This window comes from Rhinopithecus roxellana, chromosome 4 (genome assembly GCF_007565055.1).
Source record: "Rhinopithecus roxellana isolate Shanxi Qingling chromosome 4, ASM756505v1, whole genome shotgun sequence".
Taxonomy (NCBI): domain Eukaryota; kingdom Metazoa; phylum Chordata; class Mammalia; order Primates; family Cercopithecidae; genus Rhinopithecus; species Rhinopithecus roxellana.
In genome coordinates this window covers 47,202,903-47,225,685 of record NC_044552.1, presented here as the reverse complement: position 1 = coordinate 47,225,685, position 22,783 = coordinate 47,202,903, and the positions used below count along the sequence as shown (strand labels likewise).

At 40.0% G+C, this 22,783-nt stretch overlaps 1 protein-coding gene across 1 annotated transcript in view; it reads right to left on the bottom strand.

Moving 5' to 3' along the window:
• Window positions 1-22,783, bottom strand: part of LOC104681597 — a gene marked incomplete at its 5' end in the record, with an annotated part of 111,151 nt that overhangs the window by 54,990 nt on the left and 33,378 nt on the right.

The following is a 22,783-nucleotide window of genomic DNA, read 5'->3' as shown; positions in this document are numbered from 1 at the left end:
GCAGAACAAAGGTATGGGTTCGGGTGTCAGATGGGCTTGGGTCCAAATGCTGACTTCTTAATTATAGCTACACAATGTATTGAATAATTCTGAGTCCAACTGTTCCAACCTACAAAATGTATAACATTCTACTCACAGGGCTTTTAAGTTTTAAATAACATAAATATAAGTAAAATTCCAGCTGGGCGCAGTGGCTCACTGCCTGTAATTCCAGCACTTTGGGAGGCCGAGGTGGGTGGATCACCTGAGGTCAGGAGTTCAACCTGGCCAACATGACGAAACCCTGTCTCTACTAAAAATAAAAAAATTAGCTGGGCATGGTGGCAGGTGCCTGTAATCCCAGCTACTCGGAAGGCTGAGGCAGGAGAACTGCTTGAACCTGGGAGGCAGAGATTGCAGTGAGCCAAGATCACGCCACTGCACTCCAGCCCAGGTGACAGAGTAAGACTCCATCTAAAAAATAAAATTATGTGTGTGTGTGTGTGTGTGTGTGTGTGTGTGTGTGTAAAATTCCAAGCATGGTATCTGACACATAGGAAGTGCTTAATAAAATTGTCATTTTCCTCTTCTTTTAGAGCAAGATGAGTATAAGGACAACTCGGACTATGGAAACATGTTAGCTAAGTCATATTATGCAGCTGAGAACATGCAATTTTGGAAAATATCAATAATTACATAAAATAGTCTTGGTCCTCATGGCTTACAATTTACTGGAGAGCAAAAGGAGAAATCTAACACAGAGTTCAAAAACACATGGGAGTGTGTAATGAAGGGTTAAAGTGGTTAAAGTAGTAGACTCTCAGTGCTAGCAGATCTCAGAGAAGGAAATCAATGAATGAAGCTGAGAATAGTTACATTTGGCTTAGTTGAGTCGGTGGCATTTGAAGAATGAATTGAATTCATATTGAATGCAAAGGAAACAACATAAAGGAATGAATAATAGATAGATGATAGATGAGTGGAGTATTTACAACAATAAGAAACATTATTTGCTAATGTGCTGGAATGACCGTACAAGCTAAATATGGTGGGAAACTAGTGAGAGATAAACAGTAAATGATCCAAGAAGGGCTTCTTTGAGTTTGTGTGTCTTCTGAATTTTTAAAGATGTACAAAAGGCTTAAAGTTTGCAGTAAATGCATAAAAAATGAGGAGTAAGAATTTCAGAGGGATAAGCAGTATGAGAAAAGGTGTAATAGTGGTTCCGTGGGATTCTGAAAGGTTAATGTATACAGTGGGATTCTCACTGAGGGAGCTGGTAGATAGGCTACTGTCCAATTATGGAGAGCCTGCATACCAGGCTGAAGGATATGAAGAAGGAGAGAACTGAAAAAAAGGAGGGGGTTACCCACAGAGCCAAAAGTAGCAATGAAGTCAACAGAAATCAGTAAGGAGAAAATGCAAATGGATTTGGCAAAACCAAGGTCATTGTTTGGGCTCTCCTAATCCATCCCTAAATACATTAGTCTTGTTCCCATCCCGCCCCTGTGTGCAAGCTCAGCTGGTCCTCTTCAACCCAAAATAGTCCCAGAATATCCTCACCACTCCCACGTAACTCAGGAGGTACTACAGCAGCTGCTGGAGAAGAGGATTAAGGAGGAGAGGGAACTGGGCCAAATGCTGAACCAAATTCTAGGGCAGTTTAGACCACACACATCAAAACCAACAACCATACAGGCTGCTTTTTACGCAGCTTCCTGGACATTCTCCATCCAACCACCCGCCCCCTCCACCCTCTACACACACACATTTTTTCTCTCTCTCTCCTTCTGAATCTCATTTTTAAACAAGCTTCTCTGGTAATTTTTCTACACTTTGAAGACTAAGAACCTCTAGGAACCAGAATTTAGTTTGACCACTAGATGGCATTATCTCCCATAGCCCCTGCATTCTCTCTAATTCAGAATTCGGGTGTTCTGGTAGAATGAACAAAATATTTGATGATATAGTAGGTTCTGTAATAGTTGAGTAAGTTGAGTACATTTCTTTGGTAAGAATGTAGATTCTCTTATGAATAATAAGCAACCAGATTTTGCTTAACTGGTATTATCATCAATAGTCCTCAGTGGCCCACAAATTCTAGAAACACTTAGGGAGAAAAACTGCGTAAAACTTCGCTAAAGTAACCAAACAACAGAGATTAAAACATGTTGGCACAGCCATTCTGCAAAACAATAACTCAGTGAATTCATATCCCTGTATCTACCCCAGAGAAATTCTACCAAGCGTGCCCAGGAAGATATTCAATGCAGAATTATTTATGATATTAAAAAAATTTCGAGACAGAATCTTGCTCTGTCACCCAGGTTGGAGTGCAGTGGCGCAATCTCAGCTCACTGCAACCTCCGTCTCCTGGGTTCAAGCGATTCTCCTGCCTCAGCCTCCTGAGCAGCTGGGATTACAGGCATGTGCCACCACTCCCGGCTAAGTTTTGTATTTTTAGTAGAGATGGGGTTTTATCATGTTGGCCAGGCTGGTCTCAAACTCCTGACCACATGATCTGCCCAGCTCAGCCTCCCAAAGTGCTAGGATTACAGGTGTGAGCCATCGTACCTGGTAAAAAAATTTTAAACCACTTAAATCAGTCTTTCCTAAACTTTAGGCATCTTCATTCCACCTTAACATTTTTTTTTTCCAGATCCGAGCACTGCCTCAGCGATTTCTGTTATACTCAAATTTACTCGTACTATTTTAAAATAACTTTTTATAAGCACTGTAGTATACTACACAGACTTTGCAGCCACTATCTGAGTTCTAATACTGCCTTTGTCACTTCCTAGTTGTGTGATATTGAATAGTTACTTAATGATTTCCTCACCTGTAAAATAAGGATTAAAATAGCAATTCATAAGGTTGCTGAAAAGAATAAACTAATGTAGGTAAAGTACTTCAAAGAGTGCCTGGCACGTAGTAGTACATAAGCATTCACTATAATTACCATGTATATTACTTGTGTGAATAAAATATATTCTTGAACACAACAGTGTATTATTCATACTATCTAAAAAAGAAATCAGATGGAAATAGGAAAAATGAGTCACACTGCTGGTATGCCTTGAAGACAGACACACTGTGAGGTACCGATCATTAGGAGAGTTCTTTGTTACTCTCCAGTGAGTCCAACTACCTGGGCTCAAATATAATACCAGCTCTATTACTTACTAGGTGTGTGATCTTGGTTAAATTACTTCTCTGTGCCTTGCTTGTTTTTTAATTTGTCAAATGCATATAACAATACCTCTCTCGTAGAGTAATGGTGGTGTTTAAATGAGATAATCCACATTACGTACTCAGAACAGTACACAGCATAGAAAAAATACTTAATACATTATTATCGTTATTATTACTGCTTCACTTTCTGGATCTTGCAGCAGCAATTTACACATCAGCAGTGCACAGCTATGATTACAAACACTATAAACAACGGTGAGCAGTTCACCTTTATTTCTCTAAACAACTGCAAAGAATTATAGCTCCTTGATTGTTGACACTTTCTTGTCCTAAGTAATAAAAAAAAAAAAAAAAAAGTCTTTTAACGGAGGAAATTTTAGCTTGAAACAGTAGGTGGTGCTATAAGTTCTTCCAGGTGTTAATAAGAGTTACTCTCTCTTTTTTTTGAGAGGGAGTCTAGCTCTGTCGCCAGGCTGGAGTGCAGTGGCGCAATCTTGGCTCATTGCAACCTCCACCTTCGGGGGTCAAGTGATTCTTCTGCCTCAGCCTCCCGAGTAGCTGGGATTACAAGCATGTGCCACTACGCCCAGCTAATTTTTGTATTTTTAGTAGAGATGGGGTTTCACCATATTGGCCAGTATGGTCTCGATCTCCTGACCTCGTGATTTGCCCACCTCAGCCTCCCAAAGTGCTGGGATTACAGGTGTGAACCACTACGCCTGGCCAATAAGAGTTACTCTTTAACCATTAGGTGATGGACACTTGGAAGCCTGTCAGTAGTGCACTTCTATCATTTTTAGGCCACCCCAAATTATCAGCACCTTTTGGATAATCATTTCCCAAGATGTGCAGTCGTGTGTGTGTGTGTGTGTGTGTGTGTGTGTGTGTGTGTGTATGTGCATGCGTGAGGAACATTTATCATGAGATCCCTCTTCAGCCTTTAAGTGCACAATACAGTATTGTTAACTCTAGGTACAATGTTGTATAGCAGATCCTTAGAACTCATTCAGCTGGCATAACTGAAACTTTATACCCACTGAACAGCAACTTCCTATCTCTCCTTCCCTCCAGCCCCTGGCAAGTACCCTTCTACTCTTTGATTTTATTAATTCAACTAATTTAGATACCTTATATAAGTGGAATCGTGCAGTATTTATCTTTCTGTGACTGAGTTATTACACTTAATATAATGTTCTCCAGGTTATCCATACTATTGCATATGCCAGGATTTCCTTCACTTTGTAAGGCTGAGTACTATTCCATTGTATGCATATATTGCATTTTCTTTTTCTCTACTTTTTTTTTTTTTTTTAGACAGAGTCTTGCTTTGTCACCCAGGCTGGAGTGCAATGGCACAATCTCGGCTAACTGCAACCTCCACCTCCTGGGCTCAAGTAATTCTCCGGCCTCAGCCTCCCGAGTAGCTGGGATTACAGGCACGCACCACCACACCCAGCTAATTTTTACATTTTTAGTAGAGATGGGGTTTCACCTTGTTGCCCAGGCTGGTCTTGAACTCCTGATCTCAGGTGATCCACCTGCCTCGGCCTCCCAAAGTGCTGGGATTACAGGCGTGAGCCACCACGCCCAGCCTATATTGCATTTTCTTTATCCACTCATCTCTCCATGGACGTTTAGATTGTTTCCATACCTTGGTTACTGAGAAAAATGCTGCAATGAACTTAGGAGCATGTATAACTTTTCAAAATCCTGATTTCAACCCCTTTGTACATATAGCCAGAAGTGTGATTGTTGGATCATATGGTAATTCTAGTTGTAACTTTTTGAGAAACCACCATACTGTTTTGCATAGCAGGCTACACCAGTTTACATTCCCACCTACAGTGTACAAGGGTTCCAATTTCTCCGTAGCCTTCTGATACCAGAGTTAAGAAGAAATTACTAGGCAGATAGTAAGGGTACAAAAGTCCTCACTCAGGTTTTCCTTTTAATGAAAAGCAGCCCAAAATCATTTTCTAACAAAGAACGGCCTGTAAAGTCGAGTTGCAGACATAGACAAGCAAGCTTAGAGCTTTCACGGGTGGATGCCCGCAGGAAAGAACTACCTGGGACTAGACGTGTTCAAGATGGCTCCATCTTCCCTTCTCTGCCAGCCACGTGTACAGTAAGGAGAAGACAAAATGGCACTGGCCAAGGGAAGAGTTCATTAGCATAATAATATTAGGGTAGGGTAACCAGCCCTCCAGGCCCGCTATGTAGACGTTACACCTGATCAAACCAATCTGTGAGCCCTGCAAAAATCAGATACCACCTCCTCAAGCTGGACTATAAAATTCGGGGCGTCCACTGCCTGCCAGCCTTTTCCTCTCAGAAGTCCCCTTCTCTTTCACTAAAGAGAGATGTTTTTCTTCCTCTTTCTTTTGCCTATTAAACCTCTGCCCCTAAACTCCTCAAGTGTGTCCCTGTCCTAAATTTTCTTGGTGCAAGACAACGAACCCTGGGTATTTACCCCAGATAATGTAGCCACTTCATTTCCTCATCAATACTTTTTATCTTGTGGCTTTTTTATGACAACCATCCTAACAGATGTGAGGTGATATCTCACTGTAACTTTTATTTGTTATTTCCCGATGATGAGTAATGTCTTGATACATAGTTACATCAAGATGCTCCAGAGCCCACTCTAGATCTTCCCGCTTAATAACCCAGTACATCTCATGGGTAGGTCCATGGCCAAAACCCAGTGAATTCAAGTTTCTCTGCTTGGACTGTGAATATTATATGGAGGCAGGTAAAGACTGAAAAAAATCAGTAGGAGTTCATCAGTTCCAATGGCTACACCAAAGACCTTCTGAAGCTGCCTGGTTTTGTTTGTTCTAACCAGACATTCGGTCTTGATTGTGAGTTCCATGATCTAGGTGTATTAAATTCTCTATTGGCTTAAATCAGACAGTCACGTCCTGTTATCTACAAACAAAAATCTCTAATGCATACACTTTCTGTTAAAACTTGCAGGTGGTTAGCTATTTTCCTTGGAGGTCGAATACTCAGACAACCAGGCTGTTTGTGTATGTGTAGATGGGCATAAAAAGGGAGGAAATATTAATAGCAATAATTTACTAAGCGCTGCTTAGGCACTAAGCCTACATATGCCCTGAAGAAACAAGCAAACAGGCTTTTCAGGGTTAAGTAATCTGCTTAAAGGTAAAAAGTTGCAATTAGAAAAGCCCAGATTAGAACCCAGGTTTATCTAACTCCAACCAGTGCCCTTCAACACTCTGCTCTTATGTAAAGAGATTATAAGGCAGTAATGCATTTAGAATTAATCTTCTACATGTATCCACAGGACTGGAAGCGCTCAGGAATACATGTTGACTGATTAAAACAAGAAAAGATCTATTAACAATTTAGATGAATGAGGCAGAAATTGAGAAAAAAATATTTTCGAGTAGGCATTATAGTTTTATAAGGTCAAACTACTGTCAAGTTTACTGATTACACATCTGAAAAGATGGAAAATTAACACATTGACCCACTGAGCGTTAATATAGAATTACTTTTCAGCCTGGGCAACATGGTCAAACTTCGTCTCCACCAGCCGGGCGTGGTAGCACGCACCTGTAATCCCAGCTATTTGGAAGACTGAGGCACAAGAATTGCTTGAGCCCAGGGGCAGAGGTTGCAGTGAGCCAAGATTGCGCCACTACACTCCAGCCTGGGAGACAGAGTAAGACTTTGTCAAAACAAAAAAAGAAAATACATATATATGTGTGTATATATATACACATACATGTATGTATATATATGTTACTTTTGTGTTATGCAAGATATAAATTTTACCATATGTAAATATTATAAAGCTCAATAAGCTGCTGCTTATAAAATCTATAATGCTCCATTAAAAAATCAAATGATTCCCCTCATCCCAGGCTAGAAATAAAGTGTGCAGTAGAAGCTCTTTAATCCATGGATAAAATTTGAGGGAGATGAAGAGGGCAGTCCATGAACTTGTACGCAGAAAAAATACTCCTTGATTTTCAATAACTTATAATTGAAATTTAAAACATGGCTCAATTATGAATGTAGGCCATAAACCTGGTATCATTAACAGTACCTGTGACTTTTGCCACCAAAAGTCATCACAGATTTAAATATTAAGTTGTAGTGGCTGAAGATCTCTTGAAATACTATTTATACTTGTTACTTCAAAATCACAGTAGTTAGTAAATGTGCCACTGTCAAAGGCATTTGAACCAGAGCAACTCCACCTTAAATAGGAGCTAGGTAAAATGAGGCTGAGACCTACTGGGCTGCATTCCCAGACGGTTAAGGCATTCTAAGTCACAGGATGAGACAGGAGGTCGGCACAAGATACAAGATATGGGTCATAAAGGCCTTCCTGATAAAACAGGTTGCAACAAAGAAGCTGGCTAAACCCCACCAGAATCAAGATGGCAGTAAGAGTGACCTATGGTCATCCTCACTGCTACACTCCCCCGACCTGCCATGACAGTTTACAGATCCCATGGCAAGGTCAAGAAGTTACCCTATATGGTCTAAAAGGCGGATGCATGAATAATCCACCCCTTGTTTAGCATATAATCAAGAAATAAGCATAAAAATGTGTAACCAGTAGTCCTCAGGGCTGCCCTGTCTATGGAGTAGCCATTCTTTTATTCTTTTACTTTCTTAATAAACTTACTTTCATTTTACTCTACGGACTCGCCCTGAATTCCCTCTTGTGGGAGATCCAAGAACCTTCTCTGGGGGGTCTCAATTAGGACTCCTTTCCTGTAACACCACTAGATCTTGTTATTCAATGCATTAATTAAAAAGTACCTATACTGCTGTCAAAAATATTTCTAATAACTTATATTTCAATGTAATTGGTTTCTTTTATAATTCTGTCTTTTAACCATGTTTGCCTTTTTTTTTCTTGGTCACAAGCTAGGCTACATTTCCCAGCCTCCCTTGCAGTTAGATAAGGCCATGTGACTGAGCTCTAGCCAGTGAAATGTGTATATATGTAAGCCATTTCTGGACCTAGTATATAAACACTTCCCACAGCCACTTCTCCATGCTCTTCTCCTCTTTTGGCCGGCATGACCTTTGAAGCAACCTTGAAAGTCACACAATGGCCGGGCGCGGTGGCTCAAGCCTGTAATCCCAGCACTTTGGGAGGCCGAGACGGGTGGATCACGAGGTCAGGAGATCGAGACCATCCTGGCTAACACGGTGAAACCCCATCTCTACTAAAAAAAAATACAAAAAAACTAGCCGGGCGCGCTGGCGGGCGCCTATAGTCCCAGCTACTCGGGAGGCTGAGGCAGGAGAATGGCGTGAACCCGGGAGGCAGAGCTTGCAGTGAGCAGAGATGGTGCCACCGCACTCCAGCCTGAGCCACAGAGCCAGACTCTGTCTCAAAAAAAAAAAAAAAAAAGAAAGTCACACAATGAAGATGACAGTGCGTCCATCAGCCCGAGTCCCTGAATAACTACAGGAAAGAGGCCACTCTACCAACCTGTTTACCCACATTTGCGCCTTTAAATAAACAACAAATACATTTGTATTTTGTTTGAGCCAATGAGTGTATATTTGCTATAGGAGTTTGCACTACCCTGACTCACTTGTTCTCAAACTTCATCAAGCATCAGAACGACCTTGAAGTCTCATTAAAACACAGACTCCTGGGCCACACCCTCGGAGTTTCTGATTCAGTAAGTCTGGGATAGGGCTAAGAATCTGCATTCCTGACAAATCCTCCAGTGATGCTGATGCCACCATCACGTGAGTACAGTCTGAGAAACCAAAGGTCCTGTCCCTTACTGTGTGGTGAGTGAGTAGTTTTGGTCATAATAATACTGTATCCCATTGTGCTATACGCAGGGGGACCCTCAGGATTAGAGCAATTTAGCTGTTTGTTGTTTTAATAACCCTACATTAAAAGATTGGTCCTGGAAGCCACTTTGTCAGCAGTGGGGGAATCTAGAAGATACCTTTCTGTTTTCAGAGAGAATGTATTCCCTGGCAAGTAAAAGTGGGGCAAAATATTACCTTTTTAAAATCTTTTCTAATAACTAGTCATTGTTTGGTATAGAATATTGGTCCCTGGAGGTATGATGACAACAAATAGTCTGTTTTGGAAAAGTCTAAGGAACTGCACATTTCTTTTTATTTATTATTTTATAGAGATGAGGTCTCACTCGGTTGCCTGTTTGTGTGTGTGAGAACAGTTGTGTGATCATAGCTCACTGTAGCCTAGAGCTCCTGGGCTCAAGAGATCCCCCTTCTTCAGACTCCTGAGCAGCTGGGAATACTGGTATGCACCACTACATCCACTTAATATTTTAAAGAGACAAGGTCTCACATGTTGCCCAGGCTGGTCTCAAACTTATGGCCTCAAGAAATCCTCCCACCTGAGCCTCCCAAAGTGCTGGGATTACAGGGATGAGCCACTGTGCCTAGCTGAATTGTACATTTATTTTATTTTATTTATTTATTTATTCATTTTGAGATGGAGTCTCACTCCATCACCCAGGCTGGAGTGCAGTGGCATGCTATCAGCTCACTGCAACCTCCACCTCCTGGGTTCAAGCAATTCTCCTGCCTCAGCCTCCCAAACAGCTGGGATTACAGGCATATACCACCATGCCCGGCTAGTTTTTGTATTTTTAAAAAAGATGGGTTTTCACCATGTTGGCCAGGCTGGTCTCAAACTCCTGACCTCAAATGATCCATCCACCTCGGCCTCCCAAAGTGCTAGGATTATAAGCATAAGCCACCATGCTTGGCTGGTACATTTATTTTAGATAAACTTTCACAGGTTAGTAATACAGTGTTTCTTTCATATTGACTGATATTATATCAGCTGCTTATTAGTTTCTTCTGGTAAGAAGCTCTGACTTACAACCAGAGAGCCTTAATGTTTTCTAAATTGCAAATGAACTACAACTTAGGTGCAGTTTTGTAAATGAAAATATTTTAAAATCTCTTAATAATGTCAAGCATTCCCTTCTTAAACAAAAGGCTCCACCCACAGTCCCTGCTGCCTGAGGAAGCATGTTTTGTACCGTAGCCTCACACCCCTCCAGCTATGGTTGCTGGGTCTTTACACTTAGGCTGTGTCTATCAGAGTTTTTCCTTTGAGAGTCTGAGGAAAACTGAGAGCCTGGGCTGCTTAGCATAGAAGTTGCAAGGGAGGAAGGGAAGGAGGAAGGGAGGGAATTAATTCTATAGATCAGTGCTTCTCAAACTTTAACATGTACATGGATCACCTGGAAATCCTATTAAAATGCAGATTCTAATGCAGTGGGTCTGATTTGGGCCTGAGAGTCTGCTTTTCTAACAGGCTCCCAGGGTATTCTGATGCTGCTGGTCTGCAGACCAAACTTGAGCAACAAGGACGTAGAAGGATTCTGGAAACTGTGTGCCCCCAGTATAGGTTGAGGCTATCAGGGGCCAGAAATCACAAGTGAAACAGGCAAAAGGAAAAGAAGCATCTAGTGGAGTAAAATGGAGTCATTCCTATGGCATCTCTCTACTGCAAGGAGCGAGGCCTTTAATCTGTAATCAACTTGCAGTTCTATCCATGTAAAGCCAGACCCTCGTATGGATCCTTTTCTTTGATTTCCATTAAATTATACATACAACATGCCTTAAAATATAGTATGTCTCTGATTTTGCATCCAAATGAGCCTAAGACACTAAACACAGTCTTGGATGGGGGTGGGGAAAAGACTAAACAAAGACTACAAGTTGAAGCTACTTGAGATACAGCATCTTCTCCTTTAAAGAGCTTTAAGTGCTTTTTAATTATAAACGTTAGATTAGCCCAAGCAGGGATCATAGTGTACACTCAGAAAAAAACTACATTTTCTTTCCTGGTTGACCTCTGAAATCCACAATGAGGGGTTCCTTTTCTCTCAACACTACATAAGATTTTGTGTAGATCCTATAATTTTTCTGGTCATTCTCAGATAATTAAAAAGTCTCCCAACCACTTTGAGTCACAAAAGCATACCATTCCAATGAGGTCGCATCACTCCTTCTGGTTTCCTCCTAGACAGGCTTTAAAGTGACTCCAGGCTCTTTCTCCCAAGACAGCCGTAAGAAATACTCACGTATCCTTTGCCCCAGCAAATTCTGGGAGAGCAGGCTGTTTCCAGCGCAACCCTTTCTGCTCATTCCACCATTAGAACAGCGGTCCAGCCACAGTCTCTGGCCCTTTGGAATTATTATGGAGGCTTGGCGTGGGGCGCAGCACACTGCTAAGACATTTCCTAGTCTCTAATCCTGACCTGTCTAACAGAGTAGCTCCTAGCCATATATTTTTATTTAAATTTTAATTAATTAAAATTAAATTAAAATTTCAACTTCTCAGGCACGCTAGCCATTTTCTAAGTACTCAATACCATATGTGGCTAGTAGAGTCCTTATTGGATAATGCAGATAAAACATTTGCGTTCTCACAGAAAGTTCTACTGAACAGCACTTCTTTAACCTCTCACAGCTGAAACTTTAGCCTTTATCCATATACCTAAAATTGGTGATGGCTGACTATAACTATCAGCATGGACTAATGGCTATAGCAAGCAATACCAAAACCTCAGGAATTTAACACAATAAAAGTTTATGCCTTGCTCATGTCAGGCATAGATCAGCAAGTGGGGGTGGTGCTCTGCTCCAAAGAGTCATTTAGAACACCAGGCACCTTCCATCTATGGCTTTTTAGGTCCTCAATATCCTCTCCGCTCTGCTGAATTATGGAAACGAGGGCCAGGATTGTGTGCATGGTTTCAGTACACCAGACCTGTAAATGGCACACATCATTTCATTAACTAGAACCCAGTTACAAGGTCATCACCAAGTTGCAAGGGAAGCTAAAAAATTAGTTATGTGCCGAGAATAAGAGAACACAGACATTGGTGAGCAAAACACAGTCTACCACAGAGCTGGTGACAAAATCAAATTTATAGCTACCTCCTACATAGGGGTCTACTCCTCTCTCTGACAATGTGAGCCTTTCTGACTACAACTATTGGGGCCTCAACCAAACTAAGATAAAAAGAGCTCCATTTACATATCTTATTACATAATCGAACAGAATCTGAGTCCCATTTAACACTTTTCCAGCATTGTTCAGCCCCTAACTACATTCAACTCTCTTTAATTCTTTACAGTTCCATAAACAACAATAATTTCTACTTACCAAGCATTTCCTATGTGCCAAATATTATGCATGCATTATCTCACTATTTCTTGTAATATTCCTAGTAGGTAAATACTATTTCAATGCCCATTTTACAGATAAGGAAATGGACACTTAGAAGTTTGCCTAATACTTTGTAAGTAACTGCTCTAGGACTGAAACTCAAGCCACCTAATATGTGCTCTCCACCAAAGGTCAGCAAACTATCGCTCTTTGGACAAACTGACCCACTATCTGTTCTTGCAAAGTTTCCATGGAATACAGCCATGTCCATTCATTTACATGTTGTCTATGGCTACTTCTCTGCCACAAATGCAGAGTTAAGTAGTTGCAACAGAGATCATATGACCTGCAAAGTCAAAAATACTGTACTTACTATCTGGCCCTTTACGGAAAAATGTTGTCAACCCCTGCTCTATAGCATCCTATAGGGCCTTGAGCACTCTATTTCTGACATAGACTGAAAAATAATTTTGACTTGATGTTTTGGTCTGCTAATCTGTACTCTCAGTCAACAACCTAGTCTGTGAAATATAAGGTCAGCCTAATTTCCCTCTGGCAGCCATGTCTACTCCATCTGTTTGTAGTTTCTAGGCAGATCAAACAGCATCTGTTATGTTATTTCATCAAACACATAGATGATGCAGTTGGATTATTTTTCTAATCTGATGATTTTCTTTATATTTAGACTGCAAATACCAGGCAAAAGTCTGCACAAATTTTATCAACCCTACTGCTTTCAGCACAATAGATTTCAATCCTTTATCCTTCCCATTTCCTGCTTTGGTTTTTAGGGATAAACTCATCAGCCAGTGAGTGACAGCAGATTTTTATGAAGAGTGGCTGTTCAGTAAGGCAGGGTTTATTCTGTTGAAATTGGCCTACACTCTATTTTTTCTTAGACCGAATTCATCAACTTCATGTTTTGTACCAAAGTGAACCATAAAAAGAAAATAAATATGCTTGGCTTTCAGGAATATTTATGGAACCAACAATGCATCCATATTAAGTATGGAACAAACAATGCACCCATATTAAGTATGGAACCAACATTGCATCTATGTTAAAACTAAAGGAGGGTACAAATTGCACTACACTCAAAACTATGACAAGTCTGGATAATGTGGAGCTTCCCCAAATTTTCCTCCATTCCTTGAGCCAGTTGCTGAGAGGGTGGCAGCATGGCTTTTAGCTGGGAATTGCCCTCCAGCCTAAGAGCTAGCTTTCACATCCCGTCCCCCAGGCCAATGCTGTTCCACAGGGAAGGGCTAGTGATAGTTTCATCTAGGGACAACTCTGAAACTTCCTGTGGGATCTTGGGGCCATCTGCATATGCAACATAATTCAACTTCTCCCTGGCCCAGTCCTGCTTCCCTCACTATCTTAAGGTGTTTTTCCCGAGGGCACTCCCCAGTAAATATCCTGCATAGAGTCTCCATCTCAAAGTCTATTTTCCTGGGAAGCTGACCTGAAACAAAGAGTCTGATTTCCTAAACAGTGCCATAGGCCGGGCGCGGTGGCTCAAGCCTGTAATCCCAGCACTTTGGGAGGCCGAGACGGGCGGATCACGAGGTCAGGAGATCGAGACCATCCTGGCTAACACGGTGAAACCCCGTCTCTACTAAAAATACAAAAACTAGCCAGGCGAGGTGGCGGGCGCCTGTAGTCCCAGCTACTCGGGAGGCTGGGCAGGAGAATGGCGTAAACCCGGGAGGCGGAGCTTGCAGTGAGCTGAGATCTGGCCACTGCACTCCAGTCCGGGCGACAGAGCGAGACTCCGCCTCAAAAAAAAAAAACAAAAAACAAACAAACAAAAAAAAAAACAGTGCCATCAATAACTTATGAACCATATTTAACATTCAATGACAAGAAAGATTCAGCAACAAAGAGCTTCTAGAGGACAGGAAATTCATCAATACAAAAAATGAGAGTAATGGCAAAACACTGGGCAATATACACATCAGAAACAGGTAACAGTAACCATATGAAAAAGCAAAGTGGGAATAGACAAGAGTTCTAGAGAGAAAAAAGCTCCATTCAAAGCTAAGGAGGGCAAATGAGGAAGGCTGACTGAGAAACAGGAGCAGCAGTCAGTGCAATCTGCTCTTGCGGCAGCCAGAGCTCAGCTCCTCTCAGCGACGGGCCCACAGCTCTGGGCACAGACAGTCATGCGCAATGACAGACTCTATAAATAGCTGTGCCACCAGCAAATCATAACCCAGCCTTCATAATTATAGACCAAGGGATTTTATAGATGAGTCTTTAAATGTGAGCACAATCTGTTTGCATGCAGCCTTTTCTAAGATACTACTCACAGACATTATCACTAGTGACCATGTCTACAAATAAAAAGAGTCTTGGATTAAATATATGTATTTCTAAGATAACGTCCTTCTCAAGACAAGAAGCTAGGAAATATAAAATTAAAAAGCATGTTTTATGGGACATTTACAACTTCCCAACTGCAAATTCTAAGAAGCCAAATAGCGCCCAAACAGCAAGATTTCTGAAGTGGTAAATGTTCACACTAAGCAAAGGCCAGGAACACTAATCATAAGAAGACAGCCTAGAGGGGCATGATGAGAAAAGAAAGCGGTCCACAAAAAGAGCACAGGAAGGAAAGTCAACCGAGATAGATGAGGCTGTGCAGTCCACTGAGTGTGCAGCACAAAATACGGGGATGGAGAGTGAAGATAGGGACAGAAAAAAAGGTAAGAAACAAGAAGAAAAAAAGAAAGGAAAAAAACGTGTGCTAATGTGCAATAAGTCACAGCAAAGTCCTAACTGAGTCTATTTCAAGGGCATCCTTAAGTGACTTTCAATATCACTACAAAATCAGTCTTTGGAGACAAAAGTCAATGTATCAGGCAGTATATCAGAAACCACTCAAGACACAGGAGAGGACAAGAAGACAGAATAAAGACCTAAATGTATATGCAAACTGAACTACTAACACTTTATGCAAGGGAAACATGAGTGGTTCAACTAATCTTAAAACAATAGCTGTATCAATAGCATCCCCAACAAACTATTCTCCAGTAATATCTTTGTCTTCAAGTACAACGTAATCCTAACACTGTTGCTCTGAGAATTTCCTGCACCGAAGCCAACCTTATCATGACTCAGGCAGACTAAGCCACAAGGCAGATGGGAAGATGGCAGATAGTTTAGATGGTTCAGATAGTTCAGACTAGTTGAGATGGCAGATATGTGATAGGGAGGAAGTAAAACAAGTTGGCTAAGAGTCATGAATATGTACAGGCAAGAGCTCATACATCAGCACAGCCATGGGAGGATCCATGAATCAAATCCTCAAAGCCAGGCAGACAAGAGCCATAGGACACTAAGTGATTAGTTCAAGCACAGCAGGACCTGGGCAGCCATAAGGGGTAGAAGCCCTAAGACCCCTGAGTGTCCTCTTGTTGCACACACCCTCCCCAGAGTTCCTGATCCTCCCCCAGGATCTAGAAACTACAAAGTATTGGACCTTCAGCTGGCATCTGTTCTGACTGCTCAGTGCTCACTTTCTACTGGTTGTTAAATATTTTGAGCATCACCCCTGCCAGTGCCTGAACTTAACAAAAGCTATTCAAGGCCTGGGTGCAGTGGTTCATGCCTGTAATACCAGCACTTTGAGAGGCCAAGGCAAGCAGATCACGTGAGCCCAGGAGCCCAGGAGACCAGCCTGGGCAACATAGTGAGACCCTGTCTCTACAAAAAATACAAAAAATTAGCTGGGTATGGTGGCACACACCAGTAGTCCCACCTACCTGGGAGACTGAGGTGGGGGGATCTCCTGAGCCCGGGGGGGTCAAGCTGTAGTGAGCCACGATGGGGCCACTGTACTATAGCCCTGAGACAAGATCCTGTCTCTCTCTCTCTCTCTCTCTCTCTCTCTCTCACACACACACACACACACACACACACACACACACACACACACACAGAAGCTATTCAGGCTTTTGGGCTGGAGTTCCAGGCAGGATTTCAAGTCCCAAAGGTAAGCTACATTACTAAGGTAGGGAAACAGCATTCACTGGGCCCCCCATGCCAGCAGTCAGGAAATGGATGCTTGCCAAGACTCACCATCAAGCCCCAGGCATGCCAAAAGAAAAAGAAAAAGAAAAAAAACAAAAAAACAAAAAAACAAGCAGAGGCTCCTAGCACACACTGCTAGGACCAGGTATTTCTCAGGAACAGCAACAGCCCACTGAGGATACACGCCAGAAAGGACTGACCACTCCTGCCCTCTGTCTGGGGGCTGAACCATTGCCCTTGCATAGATCAAATGTGTATTTGGTCTGTGTTCAAATCTTAAGTGCTTCTTCTGGCAGCACTTTCTCTCTCAAAAATCTGCTTACTCTGAAGACACACTTAGCATGAAAGGAGAAAAAATATTTTCATGACCTAAAATCTTCTGATAGTTTATACTGAGTAAAGACAGAGAAAAAGCAGCAGGGAAAGCCAACAGGAGCAGGTTTTAAACAAAGATGGTTAATCAAAGGTTTGTGAGAAATGCTTGTGGCTAGTCCATTTTGTGGTGGCTACAACGTTTTTTACTGTTCACTTCTGCTCTGTCTTTGACAATGCATTACATGGATATCTGCATAAACCGTGCATAAGAAGTCACCTTGTATTGACTCCTTTTCCTAAGATGATGTTATTGAATCTGGATCAGTAGCTAAAAGCTTTGAAGAGATTTTTGTTACCTTCTCTTGCCCCCTTGCAGTTATTTAGGCAAGAGCTATGAACTTTTTAACCTGAATCATATGATTCCTGTTGACTTTTCCCAGTAGACTGATTTAAAAGAAGTTTATTCCAACGTGGCTTTTTTTATAGCACTTATCACAGTTTGACTTATCATGGATATGAAAGGAAGGGACAGTTTATTTTTCATCTTTGTGTCCTTCATTGCTCCTACTTATGTTTGAGCACAAAATAGATTCTCAATATGCTTTGGGTTTGATTTTTCCTTTTTAAAGATCTACTTGTCTGAAAATTTCAGAAAAAAACAACTAGAAACTTAAATCCACCTATAATTGCAACCCTTTTTGGAACCCCATAAATAAGTGTGAATGTCCCTGTTTTGCACCTTCAAATACATCCCTCTAGAGTAATCACTGTGATGTTAGTACCTATCACCTTGACTTCTCCTATAAAAACAATTCAACAAAAATGGGGTCTTGTTTTATATATATGTTTTCTACGTTGCTCTTTTTACAACACTTCAGGAATACGTTCTTTTTTTATTTTTTGAGACAGAGTCTTGCTCTGTCACCCAAGCTGGAATGCAGTGGCACAATCTCAGCTCACTGCAACCTCCACCTCCCGGGTTCAAGTGATTCTCCTGCCTCAACCTCCTGAGTAGTCGGGATAACAGGCATGTGCTACCACTTCCAGCTAATTTTTGTATTTTTAGTAGAGACGGGGTTTCACCATGGTGGCCAGGCCAGTCTCAAACTCCCGACCTCAAGTGATCCACCCACCTCAGCCTCCCAAAGTGCTGGGATTACAGGCATGAGTCACCACACCCTCTTTTTTACAACTGAATAATTTTCTAGTTTATGCATGTACCATACTTTAGTTAACTATTCTCCTACTGACTACAATTCGGACATTTTAATTTCTTTCCAGTATAAACAGTGGAATAAACAAAATATCTTCAGTTAAATCTTCTTTACTTAGAAGTGGTATTTCCAGTCCATAAGAAAAAGTTTGAGAGATACTACAGGTACCAAATTTGTCTCCTAAAAATGTACCAAATTACAGTTCTAGCAACACTATGAAAGCGCCTTTTTAATTATATTATCTCCATCAACACTGGATAATATAAATCTTTATATCTGTTGCCTATGTGTTGGACAAAAGGCATTTTGGCATGCACCTCTAATCCCAGCTACTTGGGAGACTGAGGCAGGAGAATTGTTTAATCCAGGAGACAGAGGTTGCAGTGAGCTGAGATCGCGCCACTGCACTCCTACACTCCAGCACTCCAGCCTGGGTGATGGAGTGAGTTTTAATTTGCATTATTTATTAGTAAAGTTAGAAATTTTTGTATATTTTTGTAAGTCTTTGTCTTTCTCTGAATTGTCTGAATTTTTTTATTTTTTATATTTTTGTAAGCCATTTTTTTCTCTGAATTGTTTTCTTCTCTGAATTGTCTGTTCACATCCTTTGCTCATTTTTGTACAACTTACATGTATTTCTTATTGATTTGAGAAGTTTTTTTAACATAATATGAATAAAATAATTTACTACATATGCAGCAAGTATTTTTGCCTAGGTTGCAATCTGCCTTTTCATTTTGTTGTACATAAATTTAGAATTCTTTTATTCAAAACTGCCAATCTTTTCCTTTATGACTTTTAAATTTGTTTGTCCTAGAAAGATTTTCCCAACTGCAAAATTATAAAACATTCGCCTATACCTTCTATTTTTTTAAGTCCTCTAAATGTACACTTATAATCCATCTGGAATTAATCATATGTACATTTTAATCCATCTGAAATTATTTTTTAAGTATAGTGTGACAGACACAACTAATTTTATTTCCTGCCAAGTGGGGAACATCATCTATGGAACTATCTTTTCTCCAATGAATTTATTTTATTCATTTTTTAATTTCCTAAATGTGTTAACTTTTTATTATAGAAAATTCCAAAATATAAAAAGATTTTAAAAAGAACCTTCAGTAGCCATCACCCAACAACTTTAACAACTATTAGTGCCTCTCTATTGATTTCAAATGCCCATCTTTATCATTTACTAAACTCCTACATATATTTGGATATATATATTTGGACCAGGCAAGGTGGCTCACACCTGTAATCCCAGCACTTTGGGAGGCCAAGGCAGGCAGATCACTTGAGCCCAGGAGTTTGAAAGCAGCCTGGCCAACATGGTGAAACTCCATCTCTACTACATACAATAATTAGCCAGGCATTCTGGCATGCACCTGTAATCCCAGCTACTTGGGAGACTGAGGCAGGAGAATTGCTTAACCCAGGAAACAGAGGTTGCAGTGAGCTGAGATCGCACCATTGCACTCCTGCACTCCAGCCTGGGTGAGGCTCTGTCTCCGGGGGAAAAAAAAGTATATATATATCTAAACACTCTGCTCTGCACCAGTTCAATCAATGTGGTTATTTTTACAGCAATTATATAAACACAAAATTTTTGACAAAAACAACAAAAATATAGACTGTTTACACTGCATTATAATGAGATAAAACGCATAGTAAGATACAGGCTAGCTACTGTAACAAAGAGATCCAAAAGTACAGCTATTCAAATAAGATCCCAGTATTCAAGGGATCCAAGAACCCAAGATCCTACTCTATCATTGCTCAGCCTTCCCCTCCAATATTACTTGCCCACAGGGTTGAAGTTAGCTTACCACCACAGTTCTTTCCCAGGCATGAGAAGAAAGGAGCTATGGGAGGCAAGCTGCTTTCTTTTAAGGGCTTGACCTAGCAAGTGTATATATCACCTCCACTTATATACAATCGGCCACAACTTAGCCAAAGAGTCACACACAGCTGCATGAAAGGCTGGGAAATGAAGTCTCTAGCTCACTCACCATGCGCCCAGCTACAACGAGGACATTTCTATTACAAAAAGAAGAGAAGAATAATTCTTGGTAGAAATTCACAGTCTCTACTACAGTGAGCAACCGTTAAAAATTTTTTGGATCACGGAATTTCATTCGTTGTCTATAAAAAGTACTTCAAAGCGTTGCCAAATTTAAAAGCGAATTATGCAGCTTTATTTTATAGAAAGACGAGTTCCAAAGCAAGATGCCATCAGCAGCAGTTTTTCTTTTTCTTTCTTTCTTCCTTTTTTTTTTTTTTTTTTTTTTTTTTGAGACAGTGTCTTGCTCTGTCACCCAGGCTGGAGTGCAGTAGCACTATCACCACTCACTGCAGCCTCAACCTCCTGGGATCAAGTGATTCTCCTGCCTCAGCCTCTGGAGTAGCTGAGACCACAGGAACACACAACCAAGACTGGCTAATTTTTTTTTTTTTTTTTCCCCACAGAGACAGGGTTTTCCTATGTTGCCCAGGGTGATCTGGAACTCCTAGGCTCAAGAGATCTTCTCACCTTGACCTTCCAAAGTGCTGGGATTACAGGAATGAGCCACTATGGCCGGCAGAGCAGCAGACATTTTTAAACAAATAAACAAATAAAGGTGATATTTGAACAATGAATGAGAAAGTAATGGCTCTTTTAAATTTGTGGAACAGAAAGAGCATTTTGAAAATATGAATTTGAATATATTTCTACTAACATGATTCTGTTCCTCCCAAAGAATATAGGTTTATTATCTAGAAAAGCTCTAATTTTGCAGATTTTAAGATTTGAAAATAGAGTTTTCTAATATGTTTTGAAGCCAACCAAATGAAGATCTTCAATGAGTTCTGTAATCATTTGTTAAAAGTAGAAATATCAACACCTTCAGATTAGTTTATAAGAAAATCAGTTGACATCAAGAAAGATGAAAATTTTCTAGAAATTTTATTTTTAAATAACTTTGCATAATCAATGGATGAACTTGAAACACAAATGTCGTGATTAGTAAGAGCAGTTATCAATGCATTTCTTCCATTTGAATCTTTCAATGCATTTCTTCCATTTGAATCTTTTTTTGAGATAGCAATGACTAAAATCAAATATCAAAATAAACTGACTTTAAAACCAGACATTGAATTACTAAATCACACAGTGTTAAAGACTTATTAATGAACCATGTTTAACTGCATTTTTCTCATGTTGAAATTTGTTTTACATAATACATTAGAATAGGTGTCTATGTATATAATTGATACATAAATACATATACATATTGAGTGTGCATGCTCAAATTTATTTCACTGGTGGAGGTGCAATCAAAACTGTGAAGACTACCAGCAGAAAAGGATCCTTTTTGTTATTTCGTATATTTATCTTCAACATATAAAAGGAAGAAAAATCTAAATGGACTATAATCATAGAAGATACGAAAGAGGGTAGGAGAAAGACCTAACATGAAAAAAGGTTCTAGGCACAAAGATTTTGCACACATAGCCCCTATTAAATGCTACACACAGCACTGAATTATTATATTGCTGTTTATGAAATTATTTCCTTAAATACACACATATATACATATGTATCCTTTCTCCACATATACATATATCATTAAGATATATAAGTTCCCATTCCCATTGACTATTAAAATCTCTGTTTTCCCATGCATTGACTCAGTTAGCACTCCCATTTCCAGAAGCATATTGCTTATGTTAAAAAGGGCTGTGTGTGTACAGTCAAGTTCTATCTAACCTACAAGTCTTTCCTATATTTTTCAAATTATTCTAAGAAATAGAAAAAGATAAAAATTTTCTCATCAGGCCAGCCTACGGAGCTGCAGCCACCCTTCATGCCCTCCTTACCTTCCCTGCCAACATCATGGTCCAGTTCCTGCTTTGATTTACTTTGGGCAATGTGGTTGGAATGTATCTGGCTCAGAACTATGGCATACCATACCAAACCTGTCTAAAAACAAACCTTGAAATTAAAAAGGACTTGGATGCCAAGAAGATTGGAGCCTAGTTCATGAGGCACTATCTTATAGATACACTGATTCTACTGCTCTTTAGGGCCTCCTTTACCTTTGAACCAAAAGCTTTTGTTCACATCTCTAGCCTCAGTGACTTTTTTCTTTGCTAGACCCTCTGTTTTCTTGCCTTAGAGCAAGCAAAATGGGGCTCCAACTTGAGAACTACCCTTACATTTCCAATATTCTCACCTCTTCCACATCCTCCTTCCAGCTGCATGGGGGGTTCTAAGACTGGAATTATGGTGCTAGATTAGTAAATATGACTTTTAATGAGTAGTTTCTTCTTTATTGTTTGGAATTTCTATTACCTTTTGTCAAAAGAAAAACGGATGAGTTTTGTACAGCTGGTCAGATACAAATAATGCTGATTTCACAGTTTAGCAATTATAATGGGTGCTTATTAAACATTTACTAAATTTTATTGTTTCAAAGTAATTAAAATTAACATCCAGAAGCCAAAATTAACTCTAGATTCATGTTAAGATTCTAGCACAACCTAAAAACAAAACTTGATAAACTCAAGGAAATAAACAATACATCAATCTAACATGTAAGTTTTAAAGTCCTAAATAAAATCTTGCCAAAACTATCAAAGTTAGTTAAAATAACAATATTCCAAGACTAAATAAAGTTTATTCCAAGAAATCAAGGCTGATTCAATAGGGAACTCATTACTATAATTCATTACAGTTATAAATTAAAGAAGAAATAATTATATCAATAGGTACATCAAAAATTCCTTTAAATTTTTAAAATTCAATTAAGTTCAGGAGAAATTACTGATTTTAAAATCAGCTAAAATAAGAATAGAAGGAAACTGCCTGAATATTAAAAAGATTACCTATCAG